This window comes from Lithobates pipiens, unplaced genomic scaffold, assembly GCF_037356315.1.
Source record: "Lithobates pipiens isolate NorthernLeopardFrog02 unplaced genomic scaffold, aLitPip1_a1.2 Scaffold_23, whole genome shotgun sequence".
In the NCBI taxonomy this organism is placed as follows: Eukaryota; Metazoa; Chordata; class Amphibia; order Anura; family Ranidae; genus Lithobates; species Lithobates pipiens.
In genome coordinates this window covers 182105394-182126271 of record NW_027507785.1, presented here as the reverse complement: position 1 = coordinate 182126271, position 20878 = coordinate 182105394, and the positions used below count along the sequence as shown (strand labels likewise).

The window sequence follows — 20878 nt, the reverse complement described above, 5'->3', positions numbered from 1 at the left end:
CATTATCATCCCATTAAATAAAGAAGAGAATGTGTGTTGCATTTCTAGATGTCATCATTTGCCATGTCACGAATGTTAATTCTCTATTACGAATGCTAGTTTACAAGACCGACCACTTCCAGCTCGTCCTTGTTTCTGAGCATGCCCGTTTGTACTTTGGAATTTTGTCTGACGGACTTGAGTACACATGCTCAGAAAATCCAACAGACATTTGTCCTCGGAAAATTTTAAAGCCTACCATCCAACATTTGTCCACGGAAAATCCGACAACAATTGTCTGATGAAGAGTAAAAATGGTTGGATTTTCCAACAGCCTGTCATCACACAATTCTCGTCGGAAAATCAGATTGTGTGTACGAGATTGTGTGTACGCGGCTTAAGACACATATTTATAAAACAGCAAATGAGACATCCACTGAACATTCACCACAGGTGAATCAATCACTGAAATGTATCACATTTGGACCTGCCTGCATCCAGGGAAAACCACTCATATGTAATCACTGCATGAGTGATTACAAGTAAATGGTTATGATTAGCTGTGGGGGTGTAACGGCTTACCTTGGTTGGAGACCATAGTGCAGAGATCTATGCTCACCCTTGCAAATATACACAGCCCATGGTAACTAGATAAAAGGCTACATGGGCTGTGACTCTGAGCATGGGGGGCTTGACAGGGAATTTACCAAAGGATTGTTGAGGTGAAGACCTAGTGAGGGATGCCAGAATTCAGAATTAACAATGAACAGAAGCCCGGGTCAGTCTTGGCACGCTGAAACTTGAAAATAAAAACACAGGCCCCTTTGGCAATACAAAAGACAATGAACTGACATAGGCCTCAGGATGAGACAGTGTTTTATACCCAGCTGATTTGATAAATTGCCTCAGCTGAACCAGGAGTGACAGGTGCTAATTGCAAAGTAAGATCTAGATTATAGACCTCAGTACTGCATGCAGGACAAGGCATAGCTGGAAACCAGGCTGAATAATGAACGGAGGTGTGGCTAAGAGGTAATACAGCAGGAGCAGTAGACAGACAGTCATAGGTTCAATACCTACATGGGGCATTACCATACCTGGCCATTTGCACAGCATGATAGAAACTGTGACAGGGTGCAGGTAGCTCATTGCTTTCAATGGAGGTTTCATCTTCAACCAATTGCAGGAACCCCTGCTGGGGTTTTACATCTAAACAAAGAGCGGTTGCATTCGCAGGTGTGAATGTATCTTTTAGAAAACTCTGCTGTGCTGCTTTGGACTCTCCTCCCAATCTTTAAAAGTTTGTTATCCTAAATTAAGAATGTGTCTTTGCATGTTGTAGCTTTTACTTGACAGGGCAGTTGAACAGAGATCAATCAGTAGATCAACTTCTATTCAACCGCAGTGGTCGCATGTGGATCATATCTGGCTGGTGCCTGCTGAACCTTTTAAATTTCAATCCATGTATGGCCAGCTTTGACCACTGCATATCAGTACTGCTTGAATAAGAAAAAGGGAGTGGATTGCTAAAGTCTTTGTCCTAAAAAGATTAAAGGTTAGTTACAAAGTTATCATGTACTGTGTTGTTTGCTTTAGTGAACAAAGTTTATAACGTTCAGCTAGAAATTTTCAGCAATCCACTATGCACTCTCTGGAACATCAATCACATATGAATAAGTCAATTACAAATAAGGGCTTTACTTTAGAAAAAAAAAAGTGAGGGATAACCCTTCAGGTCCTTTCTGCATTTTTTAATGAACCCTATACACTCTATGTACAGCAATCAATCTGCCCATATTATAGCTTCAGGTTCAGTATTAGATCCAAGTGAAAATGTGAAGGTTAGGTGGTGCTGTCATTTGTCTGCCTTGTTCATTTTAATTTGGTCCTGAAACTTGTAAGAGCTTCAGGGTTCTGCTGAAAAATAATATAAACACAGACTTTTTTATGGCACTTTTGGTGTTATAGAATAAAAAAAACTATAGCTCAACTGGTAATGTTAAAAAGGTTATTTTGGAGGAGTTATAACTCTTGTTAGATTATAAGATGTAATACGAATGGGTTGACTTAATAAAGGAGTTGAACATCATTACAAAATAAACTGTGTGAATGTTCCTAGTGTATACACCTGTAGGATGTACTCTGGTAAAAGTGACATTGAGAAAAAAATATTGTTGCTAAATAACAATATAGCAGTACGAACCTTTGCAGTACGTGTGGGTGACCCCGCCCCCTCTGATGTAACGCAGGTTTCCGTTACATCAGAGGGGGCGGGGTCACCCACACTTCACTGGGGAACCCCTGGCTTCCCTCTCCAGCGTCAGAGGGGCGGGATCAGGTGACGGGTGGCCCCGCCATCCTAATATAAGAAACGTCAGCGCTGGGATCTCTGCAGTGTCTCCGGAGTGGAGACAGAAGAAGGATGTATGGACAGCGCTGGACTGAGAGATCCCCCATCGCTGGATATGATCATCCATCGCTGGACCCCGGAGACCCGTCGCTGGATAGCAAGAGTGGATTAGCACCGCTGGAATCTTTTTTTTATTTTTTTTTATTTTTAATAAAGGAATTTTTCAAAAGTGTGTTTGTCTTATTTAACCATTTTGACACTTTCTTTGTGAAATGGTAGGGGTACTTTTGTACCACCTTACCATTTCAAACAGGGGGGGGGCGGGATCTGGGGGTCCCCTTGTTAAAGGGGGCTTCCATATTCTGATAAGCCCCCCGCCCGCAGACCCTCACAACCAACGGCCAGGGTTGTGAGGATGAGGCCCTTGTCCTCATCAACATGGGGACAAGGTGCTTTGAGGGGTCACAGACCCCCAAAGCATCCTCCCAATGTTGAGGGTATGTGGCCTGGTACGGTTCAGGAGGGAGGGGGGGCCGCTCTCTCGTCCCCCCCTCTTTTCCTGCGGCCTGCCAGGTTGCGTGCTCGGATAAAGGGTCTGATATGGATTTTTAGGGGGACCCCCACGTCAATTTTTTTTTAAATTTGACACGGGGTTCCCCTTAATATCCATGTCAGACCTGAAGGGCCTGGTAATTGAATTTAGGGGAACCCCCACGCTTTTTTTTTTTTTTTATCAATCAATGAATGAATTGTCGGCTAATGCAGAGAACACTCATTGAGTGTTCTCTGTATTACGGGACCCGACAATAGCCGCAAGTGATTTTAAAAGACTTTTTTTCCTGCACAAATGACACTTTGTGCAGGGACAGTTCTAAGCACCAGAAAGATGCGCCCCTTCACAGGCATACTATAGATACCCCCCAGCTACGAAATTTAAAGGAATATTACACTTTTATTGTTTCACTTTAATCATTATTAAAATCACTGCTCCTGAAAAAACGGCCGTTTTTAAAACTTTTTTTTGCATTGATCCATGTCCCCTGGGGCAGGACCCGGGTCCCCAAACACTTTTTAGGACAGTAACCTGCATATTACCCTTTAACCACTTCCCGACCAGCGCACGACGATGTACGTAGACAGAATGGCACGGGCAGGCATATTGGCGTACATGTAGTCCAATATTCGTTGCCGCCGTGCCATCGGGAGCGCGCCGCTGGCGGCGCGCTCCCGCGCTGGTCGGGACCCCCGTGAGTCCGGTCGCGGGACCCGCAGACTCGATCGCCGCGGGCATCCCCGCGATCGTCTCACGGAGCGGCCGAATGGAGGAAATGCTGTATAAACAACATTTTCCCATTCTGCCTAGCAACTAGTGACGCTGATCTCTGCTCCATGTGATTGGAGCAGAGATCAGTGTACACTAAATGAAAGCCCAACCCCCCCACAGTTAGTAACACACCCCTAGGAACACTTAACCCCTACACTGCCACCCACAGGTTAACCCTTTCACTGCCAGTGTCATTTACACAGGAATCACTGCATTTATATAGCAGTGATTACTGTATAAATGACAATGGTCCCAAAAATGTGTCAAAAATGTCCGATGGGTCCCCGACAATGTCGCAGTCACAATAAAAATCGCAGATCGCCGCCATTACTAGTAAAAAAAATAATAATAAAAAATTATTAATAAAAATGCTATAAAACTATCCCTATTTTGTAAACGCTATAACTTTTGCGCAAACTAATCAATAATCGCTTATTGCGATTTTTTTACCAAAAATATGTAGAAGAATACGTATCGGCCTAAATTGAGGGAAAAATATTTTTTTTTTATATATTTTTGGGGGATATTTATTATAACAAAAAGTAAAAAATAATGCGTTTTTTTCAAAATTGTCGCTCTATTTTTGTTTATAGCGCAAAAAATAAAAACCGCAGGGGTGATCAAATACCACCAAAAGAAAGCTCTATTTGTGGGAAAAAAAGGACGTCAATTTTGTTTGGGAGCCACGTCGCACGACCGCGCAATTGTCAGTTAAAGCGACGCAGTGCCGAATCGCAAAAAGTGGTCTGGTCTTTGACCAGCAAATTGGTCCGGTCTGAAAGTGGTTAAAATGAGCACTTTAGATTGTGAACGTTCGAGTCCCATAGACTTTAATAGGGTTCTAAAGTTCACACGAAGTTTAGGTCTGTTCGCAGGTTCTGGTGCGAACCGAACAGGGGGGTGTTCGGCTCATCCCTACACACCAGTATACGCTCAAATGCATAGTTATATCGTACCATATTAACCACCTCAAGGACACTAGGAGCCTGATTTGTTTTCCACTTTCTAGTGATAAGTAATTTGGCTGCTAGGAGGATATGGGTTACTATTTTACGACAGTCGGGTGGGAATCGTTCTATACCTATGTTAAGAATGGCTAGGGCAGCTGTAGGGGGGGTGAGAATACAAGTTATCTCTGGGATGACACGAAACAACTTGTTCCAAAAGCTCATCAGGTGTTTGCAGGTCCAGAAGATGTGCATGATCTGTCCCACTCCCCCACACTCCCTCCAACATAGTGGGGACTGCGACGGGAGAAACTTGGACAGTCTATAAGGGGTAAGATACCACCGCAAAGTAGTTTTATGGGATAACTCCCAGTGGTTAGCACATTTTGAGGCCTGGTAAACCGATTTAGAGGCTGCAACCCATTGGGCTCTGGTAAACGAGGACCCCAACTCCGACTCCCATTTTAAGTGTGGAGTGGCTTTCTGGAAAACAAGTTTGTTCTGTAAAAAATTGTAAAACAGCGAAATTCCCTTTGCTTTGGGATGTTCTATACTTGTGAAGTATTGCCAACCAGGGGCGTATACTGGCAGTTTTGTCGAGCCCTAAGAAGAGATACAATGTAGGATGCGGATGTATTTGTAATGGTCCGTGTTGGGTATGCCACATTCCGTTTGGAGTGATTGAAATGTTTTAGGGGAGTGGTTTAGGAATAGTTGATCCAGAGTCAGAATGCCCTGATCCCTCCATGTTCGAAGAGACACGTTGGGGATCAGTAACTCTAAAACCTCTATCGGGGTTGAGACAAGGTGTTGTTGTGTCGGAGGTGGGCTAGTTGCTATAAAGCTTTTCCAGGCTTCCAGAGAGGCCTGGATAGAGAGGAGCGGTTTAGTGATCAGGCCGGGTTTCCATGAATCGGCTATCAGTAGGTTTACCAGGGCCGAGGCGGAAGTAGCTGCTAATTCAATATTGGTCCATCTATTGGATACCTCTGATCGGAACCAGCTTCTAATTTGGGCCAGCTGTGAGGCTGTCCAGTAGTCTTTTAGGTCAACCATACCCATACCACCAGCAAATTTGTGTTTTAGCAGCTGAGCATGGGAACTTCTAGGTTTCATGCCCTTCCATATCTGAGCCCTCATCAACCTGTTGAGCGCCACAAAATGGGAACGTTTAGGGAGAATAGGCAATGTTCTGAACAAGTATAGAATTTGTGGAAGTGTAAACATTTTAAAAGCCGCAAGTCGGCCCATCCAAGAAAGTTCATATCTGGTGGAACTTTGGATTTCTCTGGAAAGTTTTTTAATCAGGGAGGAGTAGTTAATGTCAGCTAATTGATTAACATCAGCAGTCAGTTGGATCCCTAAGTAAGGGATCTCTCCTGCACTCCATGTGTAGGCAAAAGAGTTCTGCAGGCTTTTACATAAATCAGGTTCAACACCTATATTGAGGATAAGAGATTTGTTACAATTAACTTTATAGTAAGAGATTCTACTGAAGGTGTTAAGAAGTTGGTGTGTTGCGGCTAGGGACGTTTTAGGTTCTGTCAGAAAGATGATAATGTCATCTGCGAACAAATTGATAACATGGGAGTCGGTGTCCAGATTGAAGCCTGTAATCTCGGGCGTAGATCTTATTGCCTGTGCCAAGGGCTCTATCAATAGATTAAAGATACTTGGGGACAACGGGCAGCTCTGGCGGGTTCCATTTGTAATCGGGAAGGGGGAGGACAGCGTGTTGGATGTGTAGACCCATGCTGAGGGAGCGGAGTATAGTGCCAGTATGGTTGTCAAGATAGAACCCTTAAAACCAAACTTTTCGAGCGTAGCTCTCATATATCCCCAGTGAATACGGTCGAATGCCTTCTCCGCATCCAAGGAGAGGAGCAGAGAAGGCACCCGACCGGACCCAGCATATTGTATCAGATTAATGACCCGTCTGGTTGCATCAGAGGCTTGGCGCCCCTTCAAAAAACCCGTTTGATCAGGGTTAATGAGGGTGGGCAATATAGACGATAACCTATGAGCGATGATTTTTGCATATAGCTTGACATCAGTATTGAGCAAGGATATAGGCCTGTAGTTAGCTGGACAGGCTGGATCTTTACCAGGTTTAGGAATGGTTACAACATGAGCCTGTAGCATTTCTGCTGGGAAGGAGGCCGAGGCTGCAGCCGCCGCGAACACCGGAGAGAGATTCGCACTAAGTGTTTCATGAAACTGTTTGTAGTAATCATTCGATAGACCATCAGGTCCTGGGGATTTCCCTGAGGGTAGCGATTTAATCGCTTTGCAAATTTCTGAGGGGGAGATTGGGGCGTTCAGATCCAGTAATTGGTCTTCAGTTAGTTCAGGGAGCTGAAGAGGGGACAGAAAAGACAGTATCTCATCTGGCCTTGGCTGCACAGTCTCAGGGTCATCTTTTAAGTTATATAGCTTGCTATAATAAGCCGCGAAGGCATTGACAATGCCCTTCGGGTCTAACGTTTTGGCATTTGAGCGGGGGTCTATGAGATATTCTATTTTGGAGTGTAATTTCTTGGCTTTCAATCTACGAGCTAGGAATTTACCTGCTTTGTTGCCCGAGGAATAACTGGTTAGTTTAAGGGCTTTAACATGTTTATCATGTTCTAAAAGCATTGTTCTCAGTGTCGTACAGAGTTTAGATAATTTTGTAGCAAGGGGGACGGAGGGATTAGATTTGTTGTTGGCCTCTGTCGTGCGAATCCCTCCCAGTACCTCGTCAAGCCGCCGAAGCCTTTGCCTCTTCATACGTGAACACATTTGAATAAAAATACCCCTGATAAAGGCCTTATGGGCACACCACAGCACAAAGGGGTTGGATACAGAAGGCGAGTTCAACTTGAAATATTCCTGAAGATGTTTCTCAATGGTCGCCACTTGTTGTGGGGAGCTAAAAACTTGAGAGTTAACTCTCCAGAGGTACGCAGGGCTAGGCGTGTGCTCCTCCAGAATAGATACAGAGACAGGTGCGTGGTCCGACCACGTAATGTCGTGAATGCTGGAGGAGGACACCGCCTGTAATAAAACCCTATCCACCAGGATCATATCTAACCGTGAGTATGAGTTGTGGCGCGCCGAGTGGAAGGTAAAGTCCTTTCTTCTGCATGTTGACAGCGCCACACATCATACACATCCTCTGAATGAAAAAGGGGTTGGAGTGCTTTAACTGATCGTGGACGTTTCCCTGTAGCATCTATATTTGGGTTGGCTGTCAGGTTAAAGTCTCCACACACAATCAGTGCCCCCTTCCTACATCCAGAGTTTGTCGAGAACAATTTTCTGGCAAATCTATATTGTCTATATTGTCTATATTTGGTGCATAAGCATTAACAAGTGTAAAAAGTCTTCCGTTGATATCACAAATGAGAATCAGAAATCTACCATCTGGATCTTGAATAATATCATGCAATTTAAAGGCCACCGAGTTCTTAATGGCTATAAGAACTCCCTTTCGCTTTCAGGAGGCCGAAGCCGAGAAGACATGGGGGAATTGCTTGTGAGTAAACGTTGGGGAGGCTGAGGCTTGAAAATTAGTTTCCTGTACGCAGATCAAATCACTCCCCAACTTAAGGGCCTCTTTCCAAAGGGAGGCACGTTTTGCTGGGTGGTTGAGTCCACGTACATTAAAAGATGCCATAGTTATAGGCATGAGAGGGCATAGAGTACCTTATTAGTTGTTGCGATCCATCCTTGAGGATATGCAGATCGGAGACCTTTGAAACTTGTAGATGCATTGAGCATCGGTGTGCCGGCTATGACCATAGGGCTGTGTGAGGCGACAAGTGGTAGGAGGCTGTACATCCGGCTCAGGAAGCTAAAGAAGGAAAGAAAAGAAAGGAAAAAAAAGAGACACAAAAAGAGAACCAAGTCTAAGTCTTGTGGTAAAAAGCAGAGATCGACCTCAAAAGGGGTCTTATTGCAGGTATACTGCACAAGTTCCATGGTGGAGGAGGGGGATTCACGTGGAAAGGCTCCAGTAGGCCGAGGAAGGTTGCAGAGGAAGTAGATCAAATTAATGGACCAGAGGCGGCGAGGTCCCGATGGATTTGATGTTTCCTCTTATGGGAGACTACTTGCCAATCTTCTTGGGACTGTGGTGCTGAGAGTTGCTGTCGGGGAGTCGGTAGCTGTGCAGGGAGGATATCCCATTTACGGAGGAGAGCCAGCCCTTCTTCTAGATTATTGACCACTGACACAGTGTTGTTTCTGGAGATAACCAGACGGGTAGGGTAACCCCAACGATACAAAATGTCATGGTTCCGCAAGGCTTTAGTGATAGTCAGGAGTGACTTCCTCTTCTGTAATGTGTATTGGGATAAGTCAGCAAACAGTTGGAGGTTTGAGAAGCATTCAGGCAGTTGTTCTTTTTTACGGAAGCATGCCGCAAGCTGCTCTTTAATGTGAAAGAAGTGGACTCTCATTATCACGTCCCGGGGGACATCATCTTGAATGAAAGAGGGCTTAGGCAGCCTATGTATCCTGTCAATGATTACTTCTGTGTCAGGTACATTAGGGATAGCCGCGCAGATCATGTCACAAGCGTATTGATTTAGTTGACTCACTGAAACTGATTCAGGGACACCTCTGATCTTAAGGTTATTGCGCCTAGCGCGGTCCTCAAGGTCTGCGATTTTAGCTGTGAGCGATTCTATTTGGTCGTCTCGGTCATTATGAGCGTCAATAAGAATGTTGTGTGAAGAAGCAAATTCGCCCATTTTACGTTCTATATGCTCCACTCTGTTACCTAGATCGGTCACATCGGCTTGAACTTTGGCCATACATTGTAAAATGTCAGTACTGAGAGAAGCTCGCAGCGAGGTTAACATGTCTTTAAGCACAGTTTCCGAGACAGGCTGGTCTGAAGCAGGGAGCGTATGGAAAGAATCAGGCGGGTCCGTGAGAACTAGACCAGGGCTTCGGTTAGGGCCTACCTCTACCAGTGTAGAATCATCCGACAACCTGGGCTTGCTCTTAGCTGGGCTCTGGGAGAGTGGAGTTGCCGGACCCGGAGAACCTTGCCTCGGGCTAGGAGATTTCCCCGCGGATCCGAGCTGGGATGCGCCGGGGACGACGCGCTGGAGCCTCCCGGGGAAGATCCGCCGGCGCCATCTTGGCCGCGTGTATGGCAGCGAGGAGGGAAGAAATGGGGAAGTTTCCCCGCACTGACCGTGTCTCACCTCTTTCTTCCCATCCCGGGGTGATCTCCGCAGATGTCGGGTGGAGTGCAAGGCTTCGGGTCTCCAATTTGCCGCCTCTGTCGTCGCTAATCCCCGGCTGTGTAGAGGAGCCGTAGGTTCAGGCTGCCATTCAGCCGCGCGGTAGCCACGCCCCCCACCCTCTGATCATTCTGATCCTTCAGCCAATCAAGGATCCTGTTACACTACCACTTTCCTGCTGGATTCTGTTTTAAAACAAAGTGGCTGATGTCATTGAGCATATTTGTCCATGACCATATGTGGTCAATGACATCAACAAGCATTCCCAGCCAGTTTGTTGACATTCAGCAGCCACTTGGGGTGGTATGTATGGTGAGAGTGCAATGAGAGAGGATCAAATTGGCAAGTCTTCATTGTGACAGACCTAGCTGGGACAGAGGCTGTTGGAGGGGACTGAATGCCAGCCTCTTTCCCACCGATTATGGGCCCTGGCATTTGGGGGAACAGTGCTCTTTGTAAGCTGTGTGCCTGGGGACCCCTGTGTTGCTTGGATTCAGGTCCATGTCTCCCCCCCTCCCCCAAGACACACAGACTCTGGATATGTAGATGCCATGTTAGCAATAGACTGAATAATACTGTTGGGACACAAACTCTTGGATGCTAATATCATCAACTCCAGCCACCTGTCTGTTGTCTTTTATAATGTAAATGAGTCTAGTCTGGCTTGACACAGATTCTAAAGAGTATTTCACCTATTGTTGTTTTGTTGTTTGTGCTAATTAACCCTGCAAGTGAATGAAGGAATCCATTGTTGATTAGATAATTAGCTCATGTTAATTAGGTTAGGTTTTAGTCATCCTGCTGTATATATTTGTGTAAGATCTCATATAAAGGAATATTCCTGATGTACTCCAAGACTGGTGTTGTCTAGTTCTTGGGGGTTCCTATAGCCAGATCCATTGGACTCGTGTTCCAGGACTTAGGAAGCGGTATACTGATGGAAGCACTCAAGTGGAGTGTGGGGGATAGGTTATGTCACATTGTTGGCAAGCAGTGGGATGCTTCCTGCAGTCTGGGACATCCAAACCTCCACCTGGATCCAAGGTCTTTTCTGCATTTTTTAATGAACCCTATACACTCTATGTACAACAATCAATCTGCGGATGATCTTGGATGGAGGAATGTGCCTGTCCAGCAGCATGCCAGAGAATCGGCATTGGAAAATCTGGAGATTGCCATCACCAAAGCTGAAGTGCGGACACCAGGGCAGAGCTCTGCTAACCTCTGCTCAGCACCAATATCATCTTCTTGGTTCCTCGGACAGGAGATGGTGAAACTCTATCCCCAGACACCAGTTGCAGAGACAGGGGATTTGATAGACTTTTCTGCTGAGGAAAAACAATCTGTTGAGCCCCCAGCAGAAGAGCTGGTATTAGGGCCAAACTTCACTGTGCTCTGCCAAGCACCAACAGCAGTATCTGTGGAATTACAAGGAACTTCCCCAGCAGAAGCGCTGGTCACCAGACAGAGGGTCCAAGACCTCTGCCCCACACCTGTGGCAGTTCCGGAGGCTCAGAGTGAGAAGGTGGCAATCACTTCCGAGCAGCAGATACAGGGGGAGAAGGGAGAGGAGGTGTTTATTGTCCTTCCTCAACAATCGGCCAGAGTGGAAAAAGCGGTCTTTCCTCCCCAGCAAAGATCTGTGCATCTGGGAGACAGTACCATAGACATATCATCCCAGCAGCCAGATGAGGGAATGGAAAGGGAAGTAGCCAGCTCACCTCCCCAATGGCAGCTACACAGTTTGGGAGTGGATGAATCCAGCCTCCTGCCCCAACGGTTAACCAGAGCAGAGGATGTGGAGTCCCCAGCAAAATTGCTGGCAACAGGGCAGAGTGCTATCAAACTCTGCCCAGCATTGGCAGCAACTGTGGAGTTCCAGAGAGCTGGGGCAGTCGGCTCATCTCTCCAGCCACAGATTACAGAATGTATGGACTTAATGGACTGTTCATCAGAGAATGTCATAGATTACGCATCACCTACTCAAGTACTTGCAGCAGGACAGAGTAAACCCATCTGGGGTCTCCTCCTATGTTAGTCTCCTGCCAAAAGGGAAGAAATGTGACAGACCTAGCCGGGACAGAGGTTGTTGGAGGGGACTGAATGCCAGCCTCTTGCCCACTGATTATGGGCCCTGGCATTTAGGGGAACGGTGCTCTTTGTGAGCTGTGTGCCTGGGGACCCCTAAGGTGGTGTTGCTTAGATTCAGGTCCATGCCCCCCCCTCCCCCAAGATACACAGACTCTGGATATGTATATGCCATGTTAGCAATGGACTGAATAACACTGTTGGGACTCAAACTCTTAGATGCTAATATCAGTATTAGAGTATTTCACCTATTGTTGTTTGTGCTAACTAACCCTGCAATTGAATGAAGGAGTCCAGTGTTGATTAGATAATTAGCTCATGCTAATTAGGTTAGGTTTTAGTCATCCTGCTGTATATATTTGTGTAAGATCTCAAATAAAGAACTATTCCTGATGTACTCCAAGACTGGTGTTGTCTAGTTCTTGGGGGTTCCTATAGCCAGATCCATTAGACTCGTGTTCCAGGACTTAGGAAGTGGTATACTGACAGAAGCACTCAAGTGGAGTGTGGGGGATAGGCTCCATCACATTCATGATTTACTATTATTATTATTTAGTAACTTGATCAACATTGTATTAACACTAGGGGGAAAGTGTTTATTTAACTATTTTAATAAATTACTTTTTCATGATTGTGTGTATGTTTACATTTTTTTATGAATAACAAAGGCTACTATTTGATCTTTACTCATTCATGTAGGGAGGTAGGGCTTAATATCTGAGGTCCTCCTTATCTTAACTGCTTTTCGTCTGGCCATAGTATATAAACAGCTGGACGGGAGCTGCGCCAATGCCAATGAGGGTGGACGTATCCGTACATCCCCCCACATCCGCCCCTTCTGCATACTCCCTGGGAGTTGTTTCCACCTCATATAGAGGAATATTGATCGGTGTTCTGGGCCACTGTGGGTGGCCCTGGTATCATGTGATCACTGTAGCCAATCAGTAATCACATGGACAGCAGTAAACAATTTGAATAATTACAGTGTAGTGCTACCCTCTCCTTCCTATTCTGTTTTCTAATGGGTATGAAAAAAATATATAAAAGTGTATAAAAAATGAATATAAAGTGTGGTAATACAATGCACCTCTGCAGCACTTTATATGCACTCTTATACACATTTCATGTATATATTTTTTTCGTACCCACAGTATTGGAAACAGAATAGGAGGGATAGGGTAGAGCTACACTGCATTATTATAATTGTATATGTTTATATGTCATGTTGGTTATACTACCTGATGACAGCAGCTGCACACACATACACATACTCCTCCATGTTCCTCTATAGTCCATTGTGTGTAAATAGGTATAATTTATTAGTACTATACTTTCAGGGATCATTTCTGTAGAATGCAAAGGAAGAAATGTGCTTGAAAGTGTCCATCCTCACCTTCCATGATGATGAATTTTAGGGTTCTTGTCTCATTAGGACTGCTGTTGGTAGTGCTGCTCTCTGCAAATGCTGCCACCATTTGATGACTTGGTCATCTTTCCTGATGGGAAGAAGGCTGCCGGGAACTCATTCAGAGTGGTTGTTTGAATGCTAAATGTCTATTTTTGTTTCAAAAACAGCTGATTTTGCAAGTTTGTGTTTTTGTCTATTTTGAAAACTATGCTTTTTTTTTTAGTAATTGCCAGATGGAAAGGAAAAAAATGACATTATACTTCTATGTGGAAAAAATAAAATAAAAAATAAAAATAATAATTTATTAGTAGTAGTAAACAATATGTAATTTCCTGGCATCACTGTTTACTACTGTGTGATCTCTTCTATTCATAGCAGCCCTGTACTATATGATTGCTGTGGTAATTCTTTGCTATCACAGTCATTTTCAATGGCCACAAGAATACAGCCAGTGAAATATGATTGCTTTTACAGCCATCATGACTTTAAAAGCAATCACAGTGCAAAAAAATAATAATACTGATCACCCTCCCCTAGAGTATTACAGTGTCACTATGGTAACTGTACTGCTAGAGTTACAGTATGTAAAAATATTGTACAAAAAAAATTAAAAATGTTAAAAAAAGTCCCCAAATAACTGGAACCCACTCAAAGGACAATGTGCCTGGTCATCACCACACCATTTACAGTGTCCCTGATCACCATCACACCAGCTAAAGTGTTTGTGATCACCCCCACACCGAGTATGTTGTCTATGATCACCGCCACAACAGTTATGATGTTCGTGATCACGCCACACCAGTCACAGTGTCTGTGATCACGCCACACCAGTCACAGTGTCTGTGATCACTTCCACACCAATTCCCGTGTCCCTGATTAACGCCACACCACTTATATTGACCTTAACCACTGTCACCTATTCACATGTCTGTGATCATTGTCACACCAGTAATATTGTCCCTGATCATTGCCACACCAGTCATTTTGTTCCTGATCACTGTCACACCAGTAATATTGTCCCTGATTATTGCCACACTAAATATATTGTCCCTGATCACAGTCACACCAGTCCCAGTGTCCCTTATCACTGCTAAACCAACCATATTGTCACTGATCACTGTCATGCCAGGTAAAGTGCCCCTGATTACCACCACACCAGTCATATTGTCCTTGATTGCCTCCACACCAGTTAAGGTGTCCGTGATTACTGCCACACCTGTGTAATGTATCCTCTGCCTGCTGCCTGTATCAATTCTGGCCTGTTTATTGACCACATTTCTGCCTGCTGCCTGATCCTTTTCCAAACAGAAGAGAGGAGAAGGTGCATAGAGGTAGACCTACGAGAAGGGAGTAGCAATAGTCAAGGGGAGCGATAACAAGGGAGTGAATGAGTAGTTTGGTGGTTTCGTTAGTTAAGAAGGGGCACATTTTAGAGATGCTACAGAGGTGAAGTCTACATGCTTTTGACAGTGATTGGATTTGGAGCCAAAATGACAGGTCAGAGTCTAGGATTACACCTAATATGCTGGCATGAGGGGAGGGACTGGTGGTTGTATTATTAATCTTTATGGAAAAGTCGGGGGGGAGGGTGCAAGGGAAAGGGGGGGATATTACAAGCTTGGTTTTAGAAAGATTTAGCTTGAGGAAATGGTATGGCATCCATGTTGATATGTCAGTTTGCAAGTTAATAATATAAGAGGAGACTAAAGGAGTGAGGCAAAAAGAGTCAAGAGATAGATGTGGGTGTCACTGGCAAAGAGATGACATTGGAAGCCATGGAAGGTTATCAAGTGACCAGGAGAGGGGGTGTACATAGAGACGAGAAGAAGTCCAAGAACAGAGCTTTGGCGGACCCCTCCGGAAAGGGGGAGTGGAGATGTGGAGACAGAGTTGTAGGTAACACTGGAGGAGTGCTGTGATAGATAGGAGGAGAACAAGAAAATAACAATCTTAGAGGCCAAAGGAGTGGAGTTGATTGTGGAGGAGTGAGTGGTAAACAGTATCAAAGCCTGAAGAAAGATCTAGAAGTATGGAGCAGTGGCCATTGGTTTATCAGTTAGTAAATTGTTAGTGGATTTTAGTAGAGCAGTTTCGATGGAGTGGTGTGAGTGAAAGCCATACTGTAAGAGATGGAGAAGGTTGCTTTCAGTGAGGTAGGAGCTCAGACAGGTAATTGGGAGCAAGGGGAGCTAGGAGAACTCTCAATCTTTAACTTTTAAACCATTTAAGTATTGGGTAGATTTGTGCATGTTTTAGAGGAGAGGGGAAGCTGCCCGTGGAGAGGGAGAGCTTGTAAATGGGAATGAGAGAGCATAAAAGCCCAACTAACCCTTATCTCCCAGGAAATGAAATGGGGTGTTGATGAGGATACCAGGAGTTGCAGAGATGGGAGAATACAAGGTCAAGGGTGCTACTATCCAATGAGGGGAAGTGTATGTCCTCTGTGTTAGGTCAAAAGATTACGTGAATAATGGAAGTTGAGATGTATCCAGCTGTTAAAGAGGAAGTAAAGGCTATTTAAAAAAAATGCAACCTGTAAGGCAAAGGCATAATGAGCTAGTATGCATAGCATACTAGCTCATTATAAATAACTTACCTGAGAACGAAGCCCCCGAAGCGGTCCTCCGTCTTCATATTCGCCGCTGCCATGTATCCCGGAGTGACTTCCGGGTCTCGCTGCTCCGGCGCTGTGATTCGCTGGAGCCACGATGACGTCACTCCCACGCATGTGCACGAGCTGACACGAGCGGCATATCGCCGTGATCTGCGGCCTGTCCAGTGCGCCTACGCACCACCGTCTATGGTGCATGCGCCGTAGACAGTGGTGGCTGTCTTTTTGTAAATTTTTAGATTTTTCTTGGACCTACAGGTAAGCCTTAACCACTTGCCGTCCGCCCTATAGGGAATTGACGGTGGCAAAGTGGTTTCATAATCCTGATCGGACGTCATATGACGTGATCAGGATTATGAGCCGCTGCGCGCTCCCGGGGGCGCGCATCGTGGGGATCATTGTTGCGGGGTGTCACTCTGACACCCGGCAACTACGATCTCGGTAAAGAGTCTCCGACGGAGACTCTTTACCACGTGATCAGCCGTGTCCAATCACGGCTGATCACAGTGTAAATGGGATGAGCCGGTGATCGGCTTTTCCTCACTTGCATCTGTCAGACGCGAGAAGAGGAGAGCCGATCGGCTGCTCCTCTGACAGGGGGGGTCTGTGCTGATCGATTATCAGCACAGCCCCCCTGAGGATGCCCACACTGGACCACCAGGGACGCCACCAGACCACCAGGGAAAAGGTAATCCTCCCTAGACCACCAGGGATGCCAGTCAGCACAATGGATGCCAATCAGTGCCCATAATGGATGCCAATCAGTGCCCACAATGGGCATCACTGATTGGCATGCATTATTGTTTGGCACTGATTGGCATCCATTAGTACAGTATAACACCAATGCCGCCTATGAGTGCCCACCTGTGCCGCCTATGAGTGCCCACCTGTGCCACCTATGAGTGCCCACCCATGCCCATCTGTGCCGCCTATCCATGCCCATCTGTGCTGCCTATCCATGCCCATCTGTGCCGCCTATCCATGCCCATCTGTGCCGCCCATCCATGCCAATCCATGCCAGCTATCAGTGCCAATTTGTGCCACCTATCAGTGCCCATCCGTGTCGCCCATCAGTGCCGCCTATCAGTGCCACATATCAGTGCCACATATCAGTGTCCATCAATGCCACCTCATCAGTGCCACTTCATTGGTGCCACATCATTGGTGCCCATCAGTGCCGCCTTATCAGTGCCCATCAGTGTAGCCCCATCAGTGCCCATCAGTGAAGGAGAAAACGTACTTATTTACAAAGTTTTGAAACTGAAACAAAAAAAAACATTTTTTTTTCAAAATTTTCAGTATTTTTTTATTTGTAGCGCAAAAAATAAAAACCGTAGAGGTGATCAAATACCACCAAAAGAAAGCTCTATTTGTGGGAAAAAAATGATAAAAATGTCATTTGGGTACAGTGTAGCATGACCGCGCAATTGTCATTCAAAGTGCAACAGCGCTGAAAGCTCAAAATTGGTCTGGGCAGGAAGGTGTTTAAGTGCCCTGTATTGAAGTGGTTAATCTAGGCTTACCTGTAGGTCGAAGTGGTTTGTAAGGGTTTACAATCACTTTAATTATAACAGGCGTGTTAAAGTCACCAAAAATATTAGTAGGTATTTCAGAGGAGAGAAAGCAACCAGGCAAAGAAGTCATCAAAATGGCACTATACTGGTCCATGAGGCTGATAAATCACTGCAATCCTCAGAGAAATTGGAGAAAACAGGAAAATAGAGTGGGCCTCAAAAGAAGAGAAGGATTGAGGGGGATAAGTAGGAAGGACTTCAAAGGTGCTTCATAAGCAATACAAGAAATTCAACTCCAATAATTTCTGTCCACTGGATCTGGATGAGTGAGTCCAGTGGAGGCCACCATGGGATAGGGCAGCAGGAGAACTAGAGTCAGGGGCAAACCTACTGTAGGTTTTAGTAATGGCAAGTATGTTTAATGCACAGATGTGAGTTTGTTACAGACAGAATGGGCATTCCAGAGCAAAGGAGGCCATTTTGTGAAGCAGGGGAATGGAAATTAAACTGAGTGGATTGTGGCTGTTGCCAGAGGAGGAATAGTGCTGGATGTGAGGGTTGCAGTTAGATTGATTTAACCACTTAAGGACCGCCGTATTGCCATTGTACGTCATTACAATGGCACCGGCAGGCACAAGCACGTACATGTACGTGCCTGCCTTCCAGCGGGTGGGGGGTCCGATCGGACCCCCTCCCGCTGGATACGGCAGTCCGGTTCGCTTCAGGAGCGATCCGAGATGAGGGGATGGCCGTTGGTTTCTGGCCATCCCCTCTCGATCGCTCCTGGCCAATGAGAAGCTTCCTCCCACTGTGTATTGTATACACAGGCAGGGAGGAAGTGATGTCATTCTCCTTGGGGCGGTCTTTTTGACCGGACTACGAGGAGAAGACAAAGTAAGTGTGCACCAACACTACACTGACATGTAGGCACACACAGGCACACAAACCTCCCCCCCCCCGATCGCCCCCCCCCCCAGTCACAGTGGCACTGATTGCAGTGATCATTTATTTACTGATCACTGCATTCAGTGTCATTTGTAACAGTAAAAACTGTCAGGGCAGTTAGTGTTAGGTCCAGGGTAGCCCCCTACCACCCCCCAATAAAGGTTTAACCCCCTGATTGCCCCTAGAGTTAACCCTTTCACCCTCTTTTGCCAGTGTCACTAAGCGATAATTTTTCTGATCGCTGCATTAGTGTCGCTAGTGTCGCTAGGTAGCTAGTTATTTTTTTAGGTTCACCGCCAGGTTTTTATATCGCTAGGTACCCCGATATACTACCCAATAATGGTTTTAACCCCCTGATTGCCCCTAGTTAACCCTTTCACCCCCTTTTGCCAGTGTCACTAAGCGATCATTTTTCTGATCGCTGCATTAGTGTCGCTAGTGTCGCTAGGTAGCTAGTTATTTTTTTTAGGTTCACCGCCAGGTTTTTATAGCGCTAGGTACCCCCATATACTACCCAATAATGGTTTTAACCCCCTGATTGCCCCTAGTTAACCCTTTCACCCCCTTTTGCCAGTGTCACTAAGCGATCATTTTTCTGATCGCTGCATTAGTGTCGCTAGTGTCGCTAGGTAGCTAGTTTTTTTTTAGGTTCACCGCCAGGTTTTTATAGCGCTAGGTACTCCAATATACTACCCAATAATGCTTTTAACCCCCTGATTTCCCCTAGTTAACCCTTTCACCCCCTTTTGCCAGTGTCACTAAGCAATCGTTTTTCTGATCGCTGCATTAGTGTCACTAGTGCTGCTAGGTAGCTAGTTATTTTTTTAGGTTCACTGCCAGGTTTTAATAGCGCTAGGTACCCCGATATACTACCCAATAATGGTTTTAACCCCCAGATTGCCCCTAGTTAACCCTTTCACCCCCTTTTGCCAGTGTCACTAAGCGATCATTTTTCTGATCGCTGCATTAGTGTCACTAGTGTCGCTAGGTAGCTAGTTATTTTTTTAGGTTCACCGCCAGGTTTTTATATCGCTAGTCACCCTGATATACTACCCAATAATGGTTTTAACCCCCTGATTGCCCCTAGTTAACCCTTTCACCCCCTTTTGCCAGTGTCACTAAGCGATCATTTTTCTGATCGCTGCATTAGTGTCACTAGTGTCGCTAGGTAGCTAGTTATTTTTTTAGGTTCACCGCCAGGTTTTTATATCGCTAGGTACCCCCATATACTACCCAATAATGGTTTTAACCCCCTGATTGCCCCTAGTTAACCCTTTCACCAGCGATCACAGTATAAGTGTCACTGGTGACGCTGGTTAGCCAGTTAGTTATTTAGGTTCCCCGTCAGGTTTTTATATAGCGCCAGGGATCCCCATATACTACCTAATAAAAATTTGAACCCCCTGATTGCCCCTAGTTAACCCTTTCACCAGTGATCACCGTATAAGTGTTACGGGTGACTCTGGTTAGTTTGCTTTTTATAGCATCAGGGCACCCACCATTTATTACCCAATAAAGGTTTAACCCCCTGATCACCCGGCGGGTGATATCAATTAGGTTTTAGGGTCAGGGTCTGTGTCGCCCCAGGCAGCGCTAGGTTAGTGCCAGTACCGCTAACACCCACACGCAAAGCATAAACCTCCCGTAGTGGTATAGAATCTGAAAAGATCAATATCTGATCTGATCAGATCTATATTAGCATCCCCAGCAGTTTAGGGTTCCAAAAAAACGCATTGTTAGCGGGATCAGCCCAGATACCTGCTAGCACCTGCGTTTTGCCCCTCTGCCCAGCCCACCCAAGTGCAGTATTGATCGATCACTGTCACTTACAAAACACTAAACACATAACTTCAGCGATCACAGAGTTGGGCCTGATCCCTGTGATCGCTAACAGCTTTTTTGGTAGCATTTTATATTTAAATCCGGAAGGCAGTGCTTGGATTTCGGGGTCCCGTACGTGGCTAGGCTCCCAAAAAGTCCCCCACATGTGGTATCCCCGTACTCGGGAGAAGCAGCAGAATTTATTTTGGGGTGTAATTTGACTTATGCCCATAGCATGTGTGAGCAATATATAATTTAGTGACAACTTTTTTCCAAAAAAAAAGAAATTGTAAAATTCCTGCAATTTGTGGCAAAATATAAAATATTTCATGGACTCAACATGCCTCTCGGTAAATAGCTTGGGGTGTCTACTTTCCAAAATGGGGTCATTTGGGGGGGGGGGGGGTTTGTGTTATTTTGGCATTTTATGGCCTTCGAAACTGTGATAGGTAGTGAGGAGTGAAATCAAAAATTTGCACCCTTGGAAATCCTGAAGGCAGTGATTGGTTTTCGGGGTGCCGCACGCAGCTAGACACCCAAAAAGTCCCACATATGTGGTATCCCCGTACTCAGGAGAAGCAGCAGAATATATTTTGGGGTGCAATTCCACATATAACTATGGCATGTGTGAGCAATATATCATTTAGTGACAAC

The 20878-nt window shown here is 45.4% G+C and overlaps 1 non-coding gene across 1 annotated transcript; it reads left to right on the top strand.

Annotated features, from left to right (window-relative positions):
- Positions 1–13246: 13246 nt before the first annotated feature.
- On the top strand, positions 13247–13461 carry LOC143928574 (small nucleolar RNA U3). Its single transcript, XR_013262422.1, has one exon. It is a non-coding gene; the product is annotated as a small nucleolar RNA U3 (small nucleolar RNA).
- Positions 13462–20878: the final 7417 nt, after the last annotated feature.